The 16,978-nt window shown below is 41.4% G+C and overlaps 1 pseudogene; it reads left to right on the top strand.

The window, feature by feature from the left end:
- The first annotated feature begins 13,323 nt into the window (after nt 1-13,323).
- LOC101052953 (cysteine and histidine-rich domain-containing protein 1-like) lies at nt 13,324-14,425 on the top strand (annotated as a pseudogene).
- The last annotated feature ends 2,553 nt before the right edge of the window (nt 14,426-16,978 follow it).

Here is a 16,978-nt window from a genome sequence, read left to right on the forward strand (position 1 = left end):
TGATCCCAGCAACTCAGGAGGCTGAGACAGGAGAATCACTTGAACCTGGGAGGTGGAGGTTGCAGTGAGCCAAGATCGCACCACTGCATTCCAGCCTGGGCAACAAGAGTAAAAGTCCATCTCAAAAACAACAACAACAACAACAACAACAAAAACGATTCTAGCTCTGCCTATATGTTGGTTGACTGCAACCGTGGCCAGTCCCAGAGCGAGAACCACCTAGGTGATCTCAGTCAACTCCTAGAACCGTGCAATACAAGAAGAAATTATTATTGTTGTTTTAAGCCACTGTTTTGAGATAGCGTCTTAGGTGGCCGTAGAGAACATAAGAATATATACATCTCCAGACTCACATTTGTATGCATATGTATTCATGCAGACATGTATTGCGTTTCAGGCTTGGCAACTAGGGAGGTCAATGCTATTGTCACATTTACCTATTATATTATAAACGCTTGCCTTCCCCATACTCAGCATGTATGGTGTTGATTGTTTATAAATCCCAGATCCATGATATACAGTCATTTGTAATTTTGCTGAGCCATGAATTTGAGTCACAGGCTTGTGGGCAGAAGTGAATTTCTTAGCTAGTGAGTGATCCTAGCTGACTGTCAGATAAACAGAGTTCTGTTCTCTCCGTGTAGTTCCTTATGCAGTATGTTTTATGATGTGATTTTTTTTTAAAAGAGATGTGGTCTTGCTATGTTACCTGAACTCCTGGCTCAAGTGATCCTTCCACCTCAGCCTCCCAAGTAGCTGGGACTACAGGTGCACGCTGTCACACCTGACTTAATGTGATTATTTTTCTTAATGCTTTGTTCCTCTGTCAAAAAACCAGTTCTGCTAGTCCTAGTATTCAACATAAAGAGAAAATAAAGAGTCCTGAGAAAGACATTCCTAGCCCAATAATAGAAATTTCAAAGAACAGAATGTGAAATGTGATGATGGCTTGGCTTTATGATATGCAAACATTGGAGGATGCGCCTTCAAAACAAGAAAGCATAATTCATTAAGCCATTTTGCTAAGAACTCTGATCAGAACGTGGTAGCTTGTGAAGTCATTAGAAGCTTCAAGATATCACTCACATTTTTCAGTTAAAATATACCAGATTTTGGGAGGAAGTGATATGCTATAGCTACATTCAATGATTTGTAGGGTGTCTGAAGGTATAAGGATATACACCTCTTGAATGTCAACAGAATGTAGTCCTTAAATGTTACATATGAGGTCCTGTCCCAGGCTTTTGCAGCGTTGAGAAAAACATAAGTCCTTGTTCTTGCCGTTGAGATGCATGTGGTTTATCCAGGTGATGGATGTGGGGCGAGAAAGGAAATAAACAAAGTGCAAGTGAAAAATGACCACTAGACGTGGTGGTGAATGTAGCCTGTGATTTGTTGGTGTAGGGCAAAAGGGCAGTTAGTTGGGGAGAGAAAGAGAAAGAACCTGAGATCTCTCACAGGATAAGGTTTAAACCCTTTGGCCTAGGATTTCAAGGCCTTCCACAATGGCCTCAACTTCGTTTCCAATCTTCTCTCTCAGTATCCTCGATGTACAACAGCTCTTCCAGTCAATTTGGTTGATTCCTGAAGAAATACACCTGCCTCTCTGTCTGTACCCTGTTAATTTAAGGAGTTTGAAATAAAATGAAGGAGAAATTGGAAACTTTGCACACAAACCTACACATACACACAAAATAATTTCAGAAAAAACTAAACTGGCTTCCTTTTAAAAGAAACAAGCAGGGGAGAGAGATCCAAGATGGCTGATCACTAACAGCTCGGGATTGTAGCTCCCACTGAAAGCGCGAAGAATGAGAGGACGCCACACCTTCACATGAATTCTTGTTGCTCACGCACCAGGAGATTCCCAGCGGAGGAGCCCCACGGGTCGCCAGCGCGACTCTTGTGACCGGCGAGGCGGTTTTGCCGGCGCCTTGGAGCAACGGTTCTTGGTGCAGAGTCGGAAAAGCACCATCAATCTTAACGCCGCTGATTTGGTCGGTGCAGTGGGTTGCTCAGATTTCGGCGCTGAGAATCAGTAAGTTGGACGTCCACTCAGAAACCTAATTACAAAGACGGTGAATTCAAAGACCACAGATGGATAAATTTATAACGAAGGGAGGAAAGCGGCCAAAAAAGGCTGAGAATGCCCAAGATCAGAACGCCTCTCCCTCAGCGGGGGATCACAGTTCCTCATCAGCAACGGAACAAGGCTTGATGGAGAACGAGTGTGTTCCAATTACAGAAGCAGGCTTCAAAATGTGGATAATAAGAAACTTCTGTGAATTAAAAGAACTTGTTCTAACCCAATCCAAAGAAACTAAGAACTTTGAAAAAAGGTTTGACGAAATGTTAACAAGAATACACAATTTAGAGAGGAATATAAGTGAATTGATGGAGCTGAAAAACACAATAGGAGAACTTCGTGAAGTATGCACAAGTTTTAACAGCCGAATTGATCAAGCAGAAGAAAGCATATCAGAGGTCGAAGACCAACTCAATGAAATAAAACAAGAAGACAAGATTAGAGAAAAAAGGATACAAAGGAACGAGCAAAGTCTCCAAGAAATATGGGACTATGTGAAAAGACCTAATCTACGCTTGATAGGTGTACCTGAATGTGACGAAGAGAATGAATCCAAGCTGGAAAATACGCTTCAGGACATTATTCAGGAAAATTTTCCCAGCCTAGTAAGGCAGGATAATATTCAACTCCAGGTAATACAGAGAACACCACAGAGATATTCCTCAAGAAGAGCAACTCCAAGGCACATAATCGTCAGATTCACCAGGGTTGAAATGAAGGAGAAAATACTAAGGGCAGCCAGAGAGAAAGGTCAGGTTACCCACAAAGGGAAGCCTATCAGACTTACAGCAGATCTCTCAGCAGAAACCCTACAAGCCAGAAGAGAGTGGGGGCCAATATTCAACATCCTTAAAGAAAAGAACTTTCAACCCAGAATTTCACATCCAGCCAAACTAACCTTCACATGTGAAGGAAAAATAAAGTTTTTTGTGAATAAGCAAGCACTCAGAGATTTCATCACCACCAGGCCTGCTTTACAAGAGCTTCTGAAAGAACCACTACACATATGAAAGGAACAAACAGTATCAGCCTTTCTAAAAAAATTATCAAAAAGAGCATCAATATAATGAAGAATTTACATCAACTAATGGACAAAATAGCCAGCTAATGGCAGTATTAAACTCACATATATTATTATTAATTCTAAATTTAAATTGACTAAATCCCCCAATCCAAAGACAGGCAATTTGAATAAAAAACTAAAACCCATCAGTATGCTGCATCCAGATCCATCTCACATTCGAGGATACACAAAGACTCCAAACAAGGGATGGAGAAAGATTTACCAACCAAACAGAGAGCTAAAATAAATAAATAAAAAGCAGAAGTTACAATTAAGCAACAAAGATCAAAAGAAGCAAAGAAGGACATTATATAATGATAAAAGGATCAATGCAACAACAAGAAGAGCTAAAGATCCTAAATATATACGCACCCAATACAGGAATACGCAGACATACAAGACTTATAAAGAGACTTAGACTCCCACATAATAATAGTGGGAGACTTCAACATTAATATTAGACAGATCAATGAGACAGAAAATTAACAACGATATTCAGGACTTGAACTCAGATCTGGAACAAGTAAATGTAATTAACATTTATAGAACTCTGCACTTTAAATATACAAAATATACACTCTTATCAGTACCACATCATATCAACTTAGAAGTTTAAAAGAAATCTTGGTTGGCTCCTTGTTTGCTATTCTCTTCCCTCATTTTCTTTCATGTCTCCATTATTAAGGACAATTATAGGCATACCCATATTTAGACTGCATTCTAGCCCGGGCAATAAAGCAATACCCCCATCCTCTCTCCTTCTTCCTCTTTCTCTTTCTTCCTCTTCTTTATTCTTTAAAAAAAAAAAAAAACCATAGACAAGGTACAATAAAAATATGGAATTATAATCTTACGGGACCACCGTTCATGTGCAGTCTGTTGTTGACTGAAATGTCACTATTGGGCACATGACTGTATTGTCTAATTTGTATATTGTTCATAGCCCGTGCCTCCCCTCCAGGGTGTAGGTCTCTGAGGGCAGTCACCTGTCTCAGTCACTGCTGTATCCACGCATGGAGCACAACATCAGGCACACAGAGGTAAGCATGCATCTCTCACACGAACGACGCAGGAATGTGTCCTGCCACCCCAGGCAGCTGCTGTGTGTTCTTGGGCTGGGCACTTAACGTGCAGGAGCCTCAGTAGCCTCATTGGTCAAATGAGGAAAAAAAAAAAAAAAAGATAGTCATTTGTGAATAACAAGGCTCAGCATCAGGGCATTGCAGAAGAGATCTGGTGGTAGCACATAAACATTTTTCTCAGTATGACGTTTAGGATACTTGCTTCAAGTTGTCCTAAGAATGGTCATGGGCTTTCTACCTGTTTTTAAATTTAAAGGTGAAATCTTTAGTTTTGTTTAATTTTGTTATGATTTTAAAGAAAGGCGCTCTAAATCTCTGGTGATTAGTGCCGTAGTCAGCTTGATAGATGTTGAATTTAATTGAGGAGGCCTCCAACAGCACTTAAAGACTCTATTCTTCCCTAATCCTGTTCCAAAAAAAAAAGAAACAAGCAAACAAATTCCTTAGCAGTAGTAAATGTAAAAACTTTCCATGCCTAATCTACCATTCTCCTTTCACCTTCTGGCTGGCTGGAGTGGAATCAAAGCCAAGGGTGATCTTAGAAGCTACATGTTGAAGAGGGCAGAACCTATAGGAATCTGAGTCCCTGAATGACTGTGTGGTGGAAATAGCCTAGCAACCAGGATCACCTCTATCTGATGCATATGTAAGAAGTAAGCTTCTATTGTGATTGACATTTGGGGTTTTTTATTCTAATAGCTAGCTTCTTAGCCACTTGGAATCACCTTAACCAATATGGTCAGTTAATAGGAAGACATGGGAAAAAGCTATCACTATTGGCCTCAAATGGACATTACCTATTACAATGATAGAAGGTAACAGAATGGTATACATCAAGAGTGTGAATTCTGGCACCAAACTGCAGGATTTAAAGCCAGTTCCACTGTTTACCATCTATAGAATCTTAGGCAAGTGTTAGACAGGGTTCTCCAGAGACACGGAAGCAAAAGGATTCACACACATACACACACAAGAGAATGACGGGCTCACATCACGGTGGAGGCTTGATACATCTAAAATCTACATAATCTGATGGAGGAGGTCCAGGAGAGAGTCACAGTTCAAGTCCAAAGGCTGTCCGCTGGGGAACCAGGAAGAGCAGTGCTGCAGAGGAGTTCAAAGGCTATCTGCAGGTGGAATTTCTCTTGCTCAGGGGGGTCATCTTTGTGTTCTGTTCAGGCCTTCCACTGACTATAGGAACCTCGTCCACATTATGGAGGGCAATATGCTTCACTCAAAGTCCACTGATTTAATAGAAAAGCTCATCCAAAAACACTCTCACAGAAACATCCAGAATAATGTTTGAACAAATATCCGGGCATCACAGACCACCAAATTGACCCATAAAATTAACCATCCCAAGTCCACCCCTGTCCCCTGGGCCCTCATACACATCTCCCTCAATTGTGCTTAATCTTCAAGTAAAGACAATCATAAGACTATAGTTCTGCCTAACATGATAGAACTATCCCATGTCCAGCCAAAAACTCACCTACCCTTTCCCCAGAAGAGGAGGCAAAATCCATGAATGATCTTTCTTCTTCACCTTGATATTCTGTAGCTTAAGTATGTGATGTAAAGGTCACAATACTTAAATATTTTGATACAAAGTCAGTACGGCTTATGTTACATGATAAGGGGCTAAGGGAAGAACACACACACACACACACACACACATTCACAACATCAGGAAGAAATACTCAGGACAATTATAGTCCCTGTGTCTATAACTGGTCACTTGACTGTGGCTGGTATCTGTGGCTACCTATATTCCCTTTTCCCTCAGCAAGGACCTCAGCTTGTTGTGGTTCTTTGCCTGGTAGGATGAGTTAAATCTTCATTCCTGAAGGGTCTAGGCCATTCGTGGTCCTGCTTGGAGTGGGCTGTTATAGTTTTCCATTGACTTTGATCACAGGGCATAGTGGTACTAAGAGATGCCTAAAGGGATCTCTTGCATTCCAGACATACTGTTCCTTACAGCCATTGTGGAACGGCAGTCCAAAGTCACCTTGGCAGCCAGAATCAATCATCCCAGCCAGCACAGTCCCTCCCTTCTTGCCTAATGTGTGGAGGCCTGAGGAGCCCAAAATAGCTGAGTGGCCCAGTCTTAACTTCCAGATCAATGAAATCATTATCATGTTTCCTGGCGGAAGCATTCCTGCCTTTGGAACTGAGACCTCTATGCCAACAGAGTATAAGGTTGTGGGGACAGGAAAGAAAATGTGCTGGTGGGTGATGTGGGTAGTAGTGAGTGGCACCACTCTTCTTTCAACTCCCTGGTTTCTGGACACATGAATCCCAGGAATGGGGAGAAGAGCACTGTACCTTGATTCAGAGCATACACAGCCTTCTAGAGCACCTTGTCCCAGCCCTGCAAGGTACTGCCACCTGTCTGGTGCTGTAAGTCTTCAGAAGGCCATTTCACCCTCTATCAAGCCAGCTGCTTCAGGATGGTGGGGAACATGGCAAGACCTTCCAATTCCATGGGCATGGGCCCACTGCCACATTTCGTTTTCTGTGAAGCAAGCTCCTTGGTCAGAAGCAGTGCTGTGTGGAATACGACGATGGTGGAGACAGCTTTCTGTAAATCTGTGGAATGTAGGTTTTGCAGAAGCCCTCCATGAGTGGAGGACAGATCTCTATCCAGAGTGTCGGTTCTAGTAACGACAAAACGCTGCTCCTTTCAGGGTAGAAGAGGTCTAATGTAATCAACCTGCCACCAGGTAGCTGGCCGATCACCTGGAAAACTGGTGGCATAGCAGGGACTCAATGTTGGTTCCTACTGCTGGCAGGTTGGTCATTAAGCCATGGTAATAGCCAGGATGGACTTGGGGAGTGGAAGTTCATGCTACTGAGCCCATGCATAACCTCCATCCCTGTCACCATGGCCACTTTGTTCATGAGCCCACTGGGTGATGACAGGTATGGCTGGGGAAAGAGGCTGCCTGGTATCCACAGAACAGGTCAGCCTATCCACTTGATTATTAAAGTTCTCCTCTGCTGAAACCATCCTTTAGTGAGCATTCACATGGGACACAAATACCTTCATGTTTTTTTGCCCCTTGAGAAGTCTATCCACATATCTATTTCCTAGACTTCTTTCCTATCAATTTCTTAATCATTTTCCTTCCAAGCCTCTGACCATCCAACCAAACCATTGACCACCCTCTACTCTCAGTACCAAAATCTGTATTAATCAGGGTTCCCCAGAGAAACAAAACCAATAGTGTGTGCCTGCATGTGTGTGTGTGTGTGTGTGTGTGTGTGTGTGTGTGTGTGTAGGAAGAAATTTATTTTAAGTAATTGGCTCACATCACAGTGGAGGTTTGGCATGTCTAGAATCTCCACAATCTGATGAGGGAAGCTGCCAGGCTGGAGGCCCAGGAAAGAGATACACTTCAAATCCAAAGGCTGTCTGCTGGTAAACCAGGAAGAGCTGGTGCTACAGAGGAAGTTCAAAGGCTGTCTGTGGGTGGAATTTCTCCTGCTCAGGGAAGGTCATCTTTATATTCTATTCAGGCCTTTCACTGACTGCAGGAGCCTCCCCCATATTATGGAGAGTAATTTTCCTTACTGAAAGCATACCAATTTAAATGTAAATCTCATCTAAAATCACCCTCACAGAAACATCCAGAATATCTGGACATCTGGCCCAACTAAGCTGACACATAAAAGTAACCATCACAGGAAGTTACTCAGTCTCTTAGCGCCTTAGTTCCCTCGCCAGTAAAATGGAGATAATAACAGAACCTTCCTATTGGGCGAACGTGAAGATGCAATGGGTTCATGCGTGTGTTTAGAGCAGTGCCTTCACTCAGCACTCAGGACTTGGTCTTTCTTGTTACCATCACAGGATTTGGCCCTAGGCTTCACCCACGTGACAATACTAAAAACAGGTTTAAGTAAGGCCACCAGGAATAATAGGGGTGTCTGGTTGGGAACACCACTAATATGTTGAGAGACTCCATATGTTAGAATCTGATAACGTAGCAAGTGCAGACTTGTATACTACTGTTTGTGGGCCATCCTGGCCAGAATGCCATCAGTCAGTGGCTGTGTTTTTCTTGTTGTTATTCCACGAATAAATTTTAACGTATTCCATTTCCTCCCATAAACTGCTTATTTCCCGCTCATATTAATGCGATATTGCAAAACCATTTCCATGACTGGAGTCTTTTGCAACCAACTAGAACATTTCTCCTGCTTTGCTGTCCCTTCGTTTCTTGTGAGAAAATTCATTTTTGGTCTACATGTTTTTGAATTAACTGGCATGTCTCAAGAAAGTAAGAGGAGCATAAATTCAGAGGCTGATGGAGAGCAGAGAGATTAAAAATCTGGCTGGGTTTGGCCAAAATTGGGTGTGAACCTTTTCAGGACCTGGCTCCTTGGCATGGGGTTATTGAGAGGCTTGAATGGGGAACCCTAGCACATTGCCTGCTACAGAGGAAGTGTTCAGGGAATATGAGCTAGGATGATTCCTTTCATAGCAATGCCTTATAACAGGGGACCCCAACCCCCAGGCCATGACCAGCACTGGTCCATGGCCTGCTAGGAACTGGGCCACACAGCAGGAGGTGAGCCGTGGGCAAGCAAACAAGCTTCATCTGTATTTGCTTCATCATAATTGCTCACGTTACCACCTGAGTTCCGCCTGCTCATGTTGCCACCTGAGTTCTACCTCCTGCTGATCCGCAGCAGCATTAGATTCTCATAGGAAAGCAAACTCTATTGTGAACTGCACATGGAGGGATCTAGGTTGCATGCTCCTTATGAAAAAAACACCGCATGTTCTCACTCATAGGCGGGTGTTGAACAATGAGAACACATGGACACAGGGAGGGGAGCACTACACACTGGGGTCTGTTGGAGGGAAATAGGGGAGGGACAGCGGGGGTGGGGAGGTGGGGGAGGAATGGCATGGGGAGAAATGCCAGATATAGGTGAGGGGGAGGAAGGCAGCAAATCACACTGCCACGTGTGTACCTATGCAACAGCCTTGCATGTTCCTCAGATGTACCCCAAAACCTAAAATGCAATTAAAAAAAAAAGAAAATCTAATGCCTGATGATCTGTCATTATCTTTCACCACCCCCAGATGGGACTGTCTAGTTGTAGGAAAACAAGCTCAGTGCTCCCACTGATTCTGTGTTATGGTGAATTGTATAATTATTTTATTATATATTACAATGTAATAATCATAGAAATAAAGTGCACAATAAATGTAATGTGCTTGAATCATCCCGAAACCATCCCCTGATCTCAGTCCATGGAAATATTATCTTCCATAAAACCAATTCCTGGTGCCAAAAAGCTTGGGAACCGCTGTGCTATAGCATTGTTAAAGTGTTCCCCTTGCCGTGGGGAGACCTAGCCGCCTAGTTCCCTGAATGACTGTGTGGAGGAAGCCATGTAGCAACCAGGGTTGCCTCCGTCAAACTGTTACATGTGCAAGAAATAAACTTCTTTTGTTGTTAGCCTTTGACATTTGAGCTTTGTTCTAGCAGCTAGCTTCTGAGATACTTTGCATCAGCCTAACCAATCTAGTCAGTTAATGTTGTAAGAAGGTCACTCATATTCTCAATGTCCTCTCCATCTCGACAGGCTTTGATCTCCTGTAGAAAGTGTCTCCTACACAACTTATTTACCCTCAGCATCTAAAAGCCAAGTCAATGCTTCTCTTTTTATGGAAATGTCCTACCTCCCCAGTTAGACAATACCGTGGGTATGAATTTTAGGGTGCAAGAAATAAATTTCTTTACTGAATTTCTTACTTGAGTTTCCATGCCACAAGGATAGCAGAAAAGAAATTCTAGTTAGTTTGGGGGTTTTCTAATGTTTTTTATTTGAACCCAAGTTCTGGTTTGTGGAGGGGTAGCTGGTCTTTAATGTCATCATCTGATGGAGACGTCCTCATTGCTTTGACATTTCGTTGTCAGTTAACTGTGAGATTTTTACTCATTTTTGAAGGCCTTTCCATTGGTTCAGGACTGAGCTTCCCCATTCCCTTTATAGGTATGTAAAGATAAAGAAGCTTGTGTGAGAGTCCAGGGTATATGAGAATCTGTGGGCCAATGGGTAGAAGAAGTACTAAGGACAGCAACAACAAAAAACAGCCATTTTTTTTTTTCACTGTATTAACCAGGCTGGTCTCGAAATCCTGACCTTGTGATCCGCCCGCCTTGGCCTCCCAAAGTGCTGGGATTACAGGTGTGAGCTACCGCACCCAGCCCAAGTTTTTCTTATTCAATATTTGCTGCTGCTCTTAAATGAGAAAGAACAGTCAATGGGCCACAGGAACAGAAGAAAAGATTCCCAGTCTTCTTAAAATAGTAACTTTAGGCCAGGCGCGGTGGCTCAAGCCTGTAATTCCAGCACTTTGGGAGGCCAAGGTGGGTGGATGACGAGGTCAAGAGATTGAGACCATCCTGGTCAACATGGTGAAACCCCGTCTCTACTAAAAATACAAAAAATTAGCTGGGCATGGTGGCGTGTGCCTGTAATCCCAGCTACTTAGGAGGCTGAGGCAGGAGAGTTGCCTGAACCCAGGAGGCGGAGGTTGCGGTGAGCCGAGATCGCGCCATTGCACTCCAGCCTGGGTAAAAAGAGCGAAACTCCATCTCAAAAACAAAAACAAAAACAAAAAAAAACCCAGTAACTTTAGGCATGGAAGGGGGCTGTTAGGGGCTGAATTATGTCCCTCTAAAATTCAGGTATTCAGAGACCCCAGATACCTCAAAATGTGACTATATTTGGAGACAGAATTTTTTAAAGCGGTAATTAAGCTTAAATGAGGTCACCAGGAGTGTGCCCTAAACCAGTATAACTGGTGTCCTTAAAAGAAGAGATCAACACCCAGACACACTAGGCGAGAAGGTCGCTGTGAAGACACAGGGAATTCCTTTTTTCAGTGGTGGCTGCGAAGACCAAAAGAAGGCACCGCTATAATTGAGGAGGGTGGAACTGAGTTGAGACTTTGGTTCCATGTTGAAGGAAATTTTTAAAAAGTCATACTATATAAATTTGTTTCTCACTATGCAAAGCTGAACATATTATTTCTGCCTCTAGCAATGTTGGAATAACCAGTTCAACTTGTTTCCTTCCTAGCTGTAAACAACCAGACAACTGGAAAAATATATGATACAATTGCTTTCAGATATTGGACAGCCCAAGTATAATCCCTGATAGTAAGGAAACAAAACAGAGTGAAAGAACCACCGGGGACCTATAAACTGGAACATTCTCAGCATTCGTGATTATCTGGGAGACAACCCAGTCAGTGTGGAGAAATCTCACTGAATCACTCTATTAGTTTTCTATGGCTACTGTAATACATTACCGTAAATATGGTGGTTTAAAACAACAGAAAGTTATTATCTTACAGTTCTGTAGATCAGAAGTCTGGGGCCAGGCATGGGGGCTCACGCCTGGAATCCCAGCACTTTGGGAGGCCAAAGTGGGTGGATCATGAGGTCATGAGATCGAGACCATCCTGGCCAACATGGTGAAATCCCGTCTCTACCAAAAATACAAAAGTTAGCTGTCCTTTTTGAAGGATGTACGGAATAATCCATTTCTTTGCCTTTTTCACCTTCCAGAGGCCACCTACTTTCCTAAACTCATGGCTTCCTTCCTCCGTCTTCAAAACCAGCAGTATTGAGCCAGGTCCTTCTCATGCTGCTGTCTCTCTGGTTCTTTCTTCAGCATTCCTATTCTGCTTTTAAGGACCCTGGAACCCATCTTGATAACCCCGAATAAGTTTCCTATTTTAAGGCATGCTGATTAGCAACATTAATTCCAGTGGCTACCTTAATTTTCCTTTGTCATATAGCTTAGCATCTTCCCGGGTTCTGGGGGTTTGGATGTGCACACCTTTGGTGGAATCATTTTACTTACTTTCACCACTGAGGCATTTATTCGAGACCTCAGAACAGACATACTATCGTAGTAATGATAAACTAGTCCTAAAGTCATGGCTACTCTAGACCCAACCTAACAAAGCCTAAAGACAAGCTTGAAAGGATGAAGCTGATCCACAAGTAAATGAATGCTTACCAAAATAAACTTCAATACTCTTTAAAGAAAGACAACGAAATCCAGACACAAATGTGACAAAACAATGTGACATTAATAATCACAATCAGAAGTTACTGGACATTCAAAGAAGCAGGAAAATAGGATTCATAACCAGAAGAAAAATTAATTGATAGAAGTAGTCCCATTGTGACTGATAACAGAATGATCAAATGAGGAGTTTAGTTCTTATGAATGTGCTCAAGAATTTACATGAAAACATGACCATATGAGGAGAGAAATGTAAACCATCAAACAAACAAATATAATACCAGCTACTCGGGAGGCTGAGGCAAGAGAATTGCTTGAATCCAGGAGGGTTCAAGTCAAGGGAATTTCAAACTCCTGCCCTCCAGTGATCCACCCGCCTCAGTCTCTCAAAGTGCTGAGATTACAGGCATGAGCCACCATACCCAGCCAAGTCAATGGAATTTCAATGGAACCAAAAGAAATGAAAAATTCACTGGAAACTTTAATTAGATATTGGACACTGAGGAACAAAAGCTCAGTGAATCAGAAGAAACAATGATAGAAACTATCTAGACTGAAGGACACAGAGAAAAAGTCTGAATAAAAAAGAAAGAGCGGTCGTTTCTGGAAGCTAGCAGCCACCTCAGTCGTCAGATGGGTGCTAGTGACCAGGGAGTGGCTAACACGTCCTCTTGCCGTTTCCAGTGTTTGGGCCATACCTATGATGGTGGGAAAAGAAAATGGCCTTGCTGGCTGGGCACACTGGCTCACACTTGTAATCCCTGCACTTTGGGAGACCGAGGTGGGTGGATCACAAGGTCAGGAGTTCCAGACCAGCCTGGCCAAGATGGTGAAACCCCATCTCTACTAAAAATACAAGAATTAGCTAGGCATGGTGGTGTGCGCCTGTAATCCCAGTTACTTGGGAGGCTGCGGCAGGGAATTAATTGCTTGAACCCAGGAGGCGGAGATTGCAATGAGCCATGATTGTACCACTGCACTCCAGCCTGGGCAACAGATCGCAACTCCATCTCAAAAAAGAAAAAAAGAAAATGGCCTTGTTGTGCTACAATTGGGGCTCTGGTAAGCGCTTCGATCCTGAGACCAATTCCAATGATGTTTGCACATACCACCCAGGTGTTCCAGTCTTTCACAATGCATTAAACGGTTGGTCTTGCTGTAAGAGAAGAACAACTGATTTTTCTGTTTCTTAAGCATCGTAGGCTCTACAAAATGTAGACATGATAGTGAGAAGCCACCTGAGCCAGTCAAACCTGAAGTCAAGACTGCCAAGAAGAAGAAACTGTCTGAATTGAAACCCAAATTTCAGGAACACGTTCAAGCCGCGAAGCCAGTAGAAGCAATAAAAAGGCCAAGTCTGGATGAACTAATAGCAAATTTGGAATTAAAAATATCTGCCTCCCTAAAACAAGCACTTGATAAAACTTAAACTGTTGTCAGGGAATGAAGAAAATAAGAAAGAAGAAGACGATGAAATTAAGATTGGGACCTCATGTAAGAATGGAGGGTGTTCAAAGACATATCGGGCTCTAGAGAGTCTAGAAGAAGCCTGTGTGTATCACCCTGGAGTACCTGTTTTCCATGAAGGGCTGAAATACTGTAGCTGTTGTAGAAGAAAAACGTCTAATTTTAATACATTCTTAGCCCAAGAGGGCTGTACAACAGGAAAACACACGTGGACTGAAAAGGATGCCGGGGAAAAAAGTTGTTCCCTATAGATATGACTGGCATCAGACTGGAGGTGAAGTCATCACTTCAGTATATGCTAAAAATTCACTTCCAGAACTTAGTCAAGTAGAAGCAAATGGCGCGTTGTTAAATGTGCGCATTGTATTTGAAGGAGAGAAGGAATTTGATCAAAACGTGAAATTACGGGGTGTGACTGATTTAACGCTAAGTTACAGAACTGTGACTGCAACCAAGACTGAGGTCACTAGGAGAAAAGCTGAACCCATGCAGTGGGCAAGACTTGAACCGGCTGCAGCCGCAGAGCAGGACAAACAAAAAGATGACACAACAGATTGAGTGTGGGACGGGAGGAAGGTTATGACGCATTTCAGAATTCTCGATACTGTGTGAAGGTGTGGCTTGCTCTGTCTCTTTTGTTTTGTTGTTGTATTGCTGAATCTGACATTTCAGGGTTAACATTAGGTTCTTAAAAGCCAAAGTCAGTTTGTCTTTTGTGCCTCTCCTCTTTCTTTTGTGTTAGGTAAGATTGATTATTCATTTCTCCTTACTGGCAGGAACCATCCTTGTATCCTGCACTTGAAGAATACTGGCAGTATGTCTTTGTATTTCTCTGTTAAGCAGAGAAATATTGAGGAGCATGTTTTTTACGTCTTTCTATTATTCCATAATTAGTAAAGCAAGATGAAATGTCACATTTTAATCAGTTTGTCATGGATTTGTGCTCTTACAGTATTTGAAAATATTTAAGGAAGAGATGAAGCCCTGCAGTTTTTGTGTATGTGGGATGATTACTTTTTAATTTTTTAATTTTTTTTTTTTTTTTTTTTTTTTTTGAGATGGAGTCTCGCTCTGTCACCCAAGCTGGAGTGCAATGGCAAGATCCTGGCTCACTACAATTTCTGCCTCCTGGGTTCGAGTGATTCTCCTGCCTCAGCCTCCTGAGTAGTTGGAATTACAGGCACCCACCACCACACCTGGCTAATTTTTGTCTTTTTAATAGAGACAGAGTTTCTCCATGTTGGTCAGGCTGGTCTTGAACTCCTGACCTCAGGTGATCTGACTGCCTTAGCCTCCTCCCAAAGAGCTGGGATTACAGGCATGACCCACCACGCCCAGCAATGATTACTTTTTTAAGGAGGACTAATCCTGAGGTGGTGTAGTAAGTAAAGGAGAATATATGAATTGTTCAACAAATTAGAATTTGTTTACAACTACTTAAATTTTAAAATTACGTCAAAACTTAAGTGACTTGCCAAGCAGTATGATGTCAGAGTATAGGAAACATAAATAAGAACACAGAAGTATCAATTGGGTTAAAATTCACCATTTTATGAGACTAAGCAATAATCTTAAAAACCTCTTTCCTGAATATTTAAATGGGTTTGTATGGTGTTACAAATAAATTGTTACTGATTTGGAGACTAACCCTCTTAAAACCTTTAATTAGTTAAATATAAAAAGAAATTTTATATATCTATATATCTATATATCTATATCTATATCTATATCTATATCTATATCTATATCTTGCTTTCCTGATGGAAGACTACACAAAATTGTAGGCTTAAAAGGTTTGTGGAAATGCATTAGGATGTCAGGAAACTAAATATATGACTTGCTTTATGACTATTACATGTCAAATAAAATAGCTTAATTCTTTTGGAGTTTTTTTAAAAGTAATTCATGAAGAGTTTCACAATTCTAGTGACACAATGTTGACTACACATTGTACTTTATATTAAATACAGGTAACACAGAATTAGATTGTTTGGATAGGTTTTGAGGCAGTGCCAAGCTCAAGAAGAAAAAAGAAAATATGAAGGCCAGAACTCTGGAAGATCTTAGAAAGTTTGGGAATAAATTAAACGTACATAGATTTAAAATGAAAATAAAAGGCACTTATTTCCCAAACTCCTTGAGTCTTTTCTTTTCCTTGGTATTTATAGAATTCTTACAAAGAAAAATTTGCAGAAGTACTATTTCCATTAATAAAGCATATGTATCATTCTACTACCATTAGCAAATAACTTAGATATAGTTAATATAATTGTTAATAGGTGTAGCTCTGTCACAAATAAAAATAAGAGATCTGGCAACCAGACTTTCATGACGTTACACTGCCATGACAAGAAGCTCTGGGCAGTAAACTTTGGACCCACATAGAGTGCATAAGAATCTAATACCTTGAGATCTATTTAAAATTTTTTCAAGTTGTCTTTCATGATTTAGGAACCATTTAGAAACATGAAGTCTTTATGGGTTGGGGAAAAGATTGATACTTAGTTCGATTAAAGCTAATGATTAATATACCTTTTTTTTAAAAAAAAAATACTTCCTCCTGAAGCTGTTTTTCTCTAAACAGTATCTTAATCTGTTATATGTGATTGAAATATTATTTACAGTAGTGAGTTATTGTAACCTCAGATTAGTTACATTGATTAAAACATTGATTTTTTAAAAAATACACACACACACACACACTATATATATATATATATATATATATATATATATATATATATATATATCTTTTATATTTAGTCTGGTTGCATTAGTGACCGTGGTATTTTGTTTCTTATTTCTTTTTTTTTTTTTTTTTTTGAGACGGAGTTTCACTCTTGTTACCCAGGCTGGAGTGCAATGGCACGATCTTGGCTCACCGCAACCTCTGTCTCCTGGGTTCAAGCAATTCTCCTGCTTCAGTCTCCTGAGTAGCTGGTACTACAGGCGTGCACCACCATGCCCAGCTAATTTTTGTGTTTTTAGTAGAGATGAGGTTTCACCATGTTGACCAGGATGGTCGCGATCTCTTGACCACATGATCCACCCGCTTTGGCCTCCCAAAGCGCTGGGATTATAGGCGTGAGCCACTGTACCCAGCCTGTTTCTTATTTCTTAAGGAAACTTTGAATTTGTTGTCCAGATAAAAATCTAAATGATATTTGTCTTAGACTCATACATAAAGGGACACAGTTATTGTTAAGTAGCATGTGTTTT

This window comes from Saimiri boliviensis, chromosome 2 (assembly GCF_048565385.1).
Source record: "Saimiri boliviensis isolate mSaiBol1 chromosome 2, mSaiBol1.pri, whole genome shotgun sequence".
In the NCBI taxonomy this organism is placed as follows: domain Eukaryota; kingdom Metazoa; phylum Chordata; class Mammalia; order Primates; family Cebidae; genus Saimiri; species Saimiri boliviensis.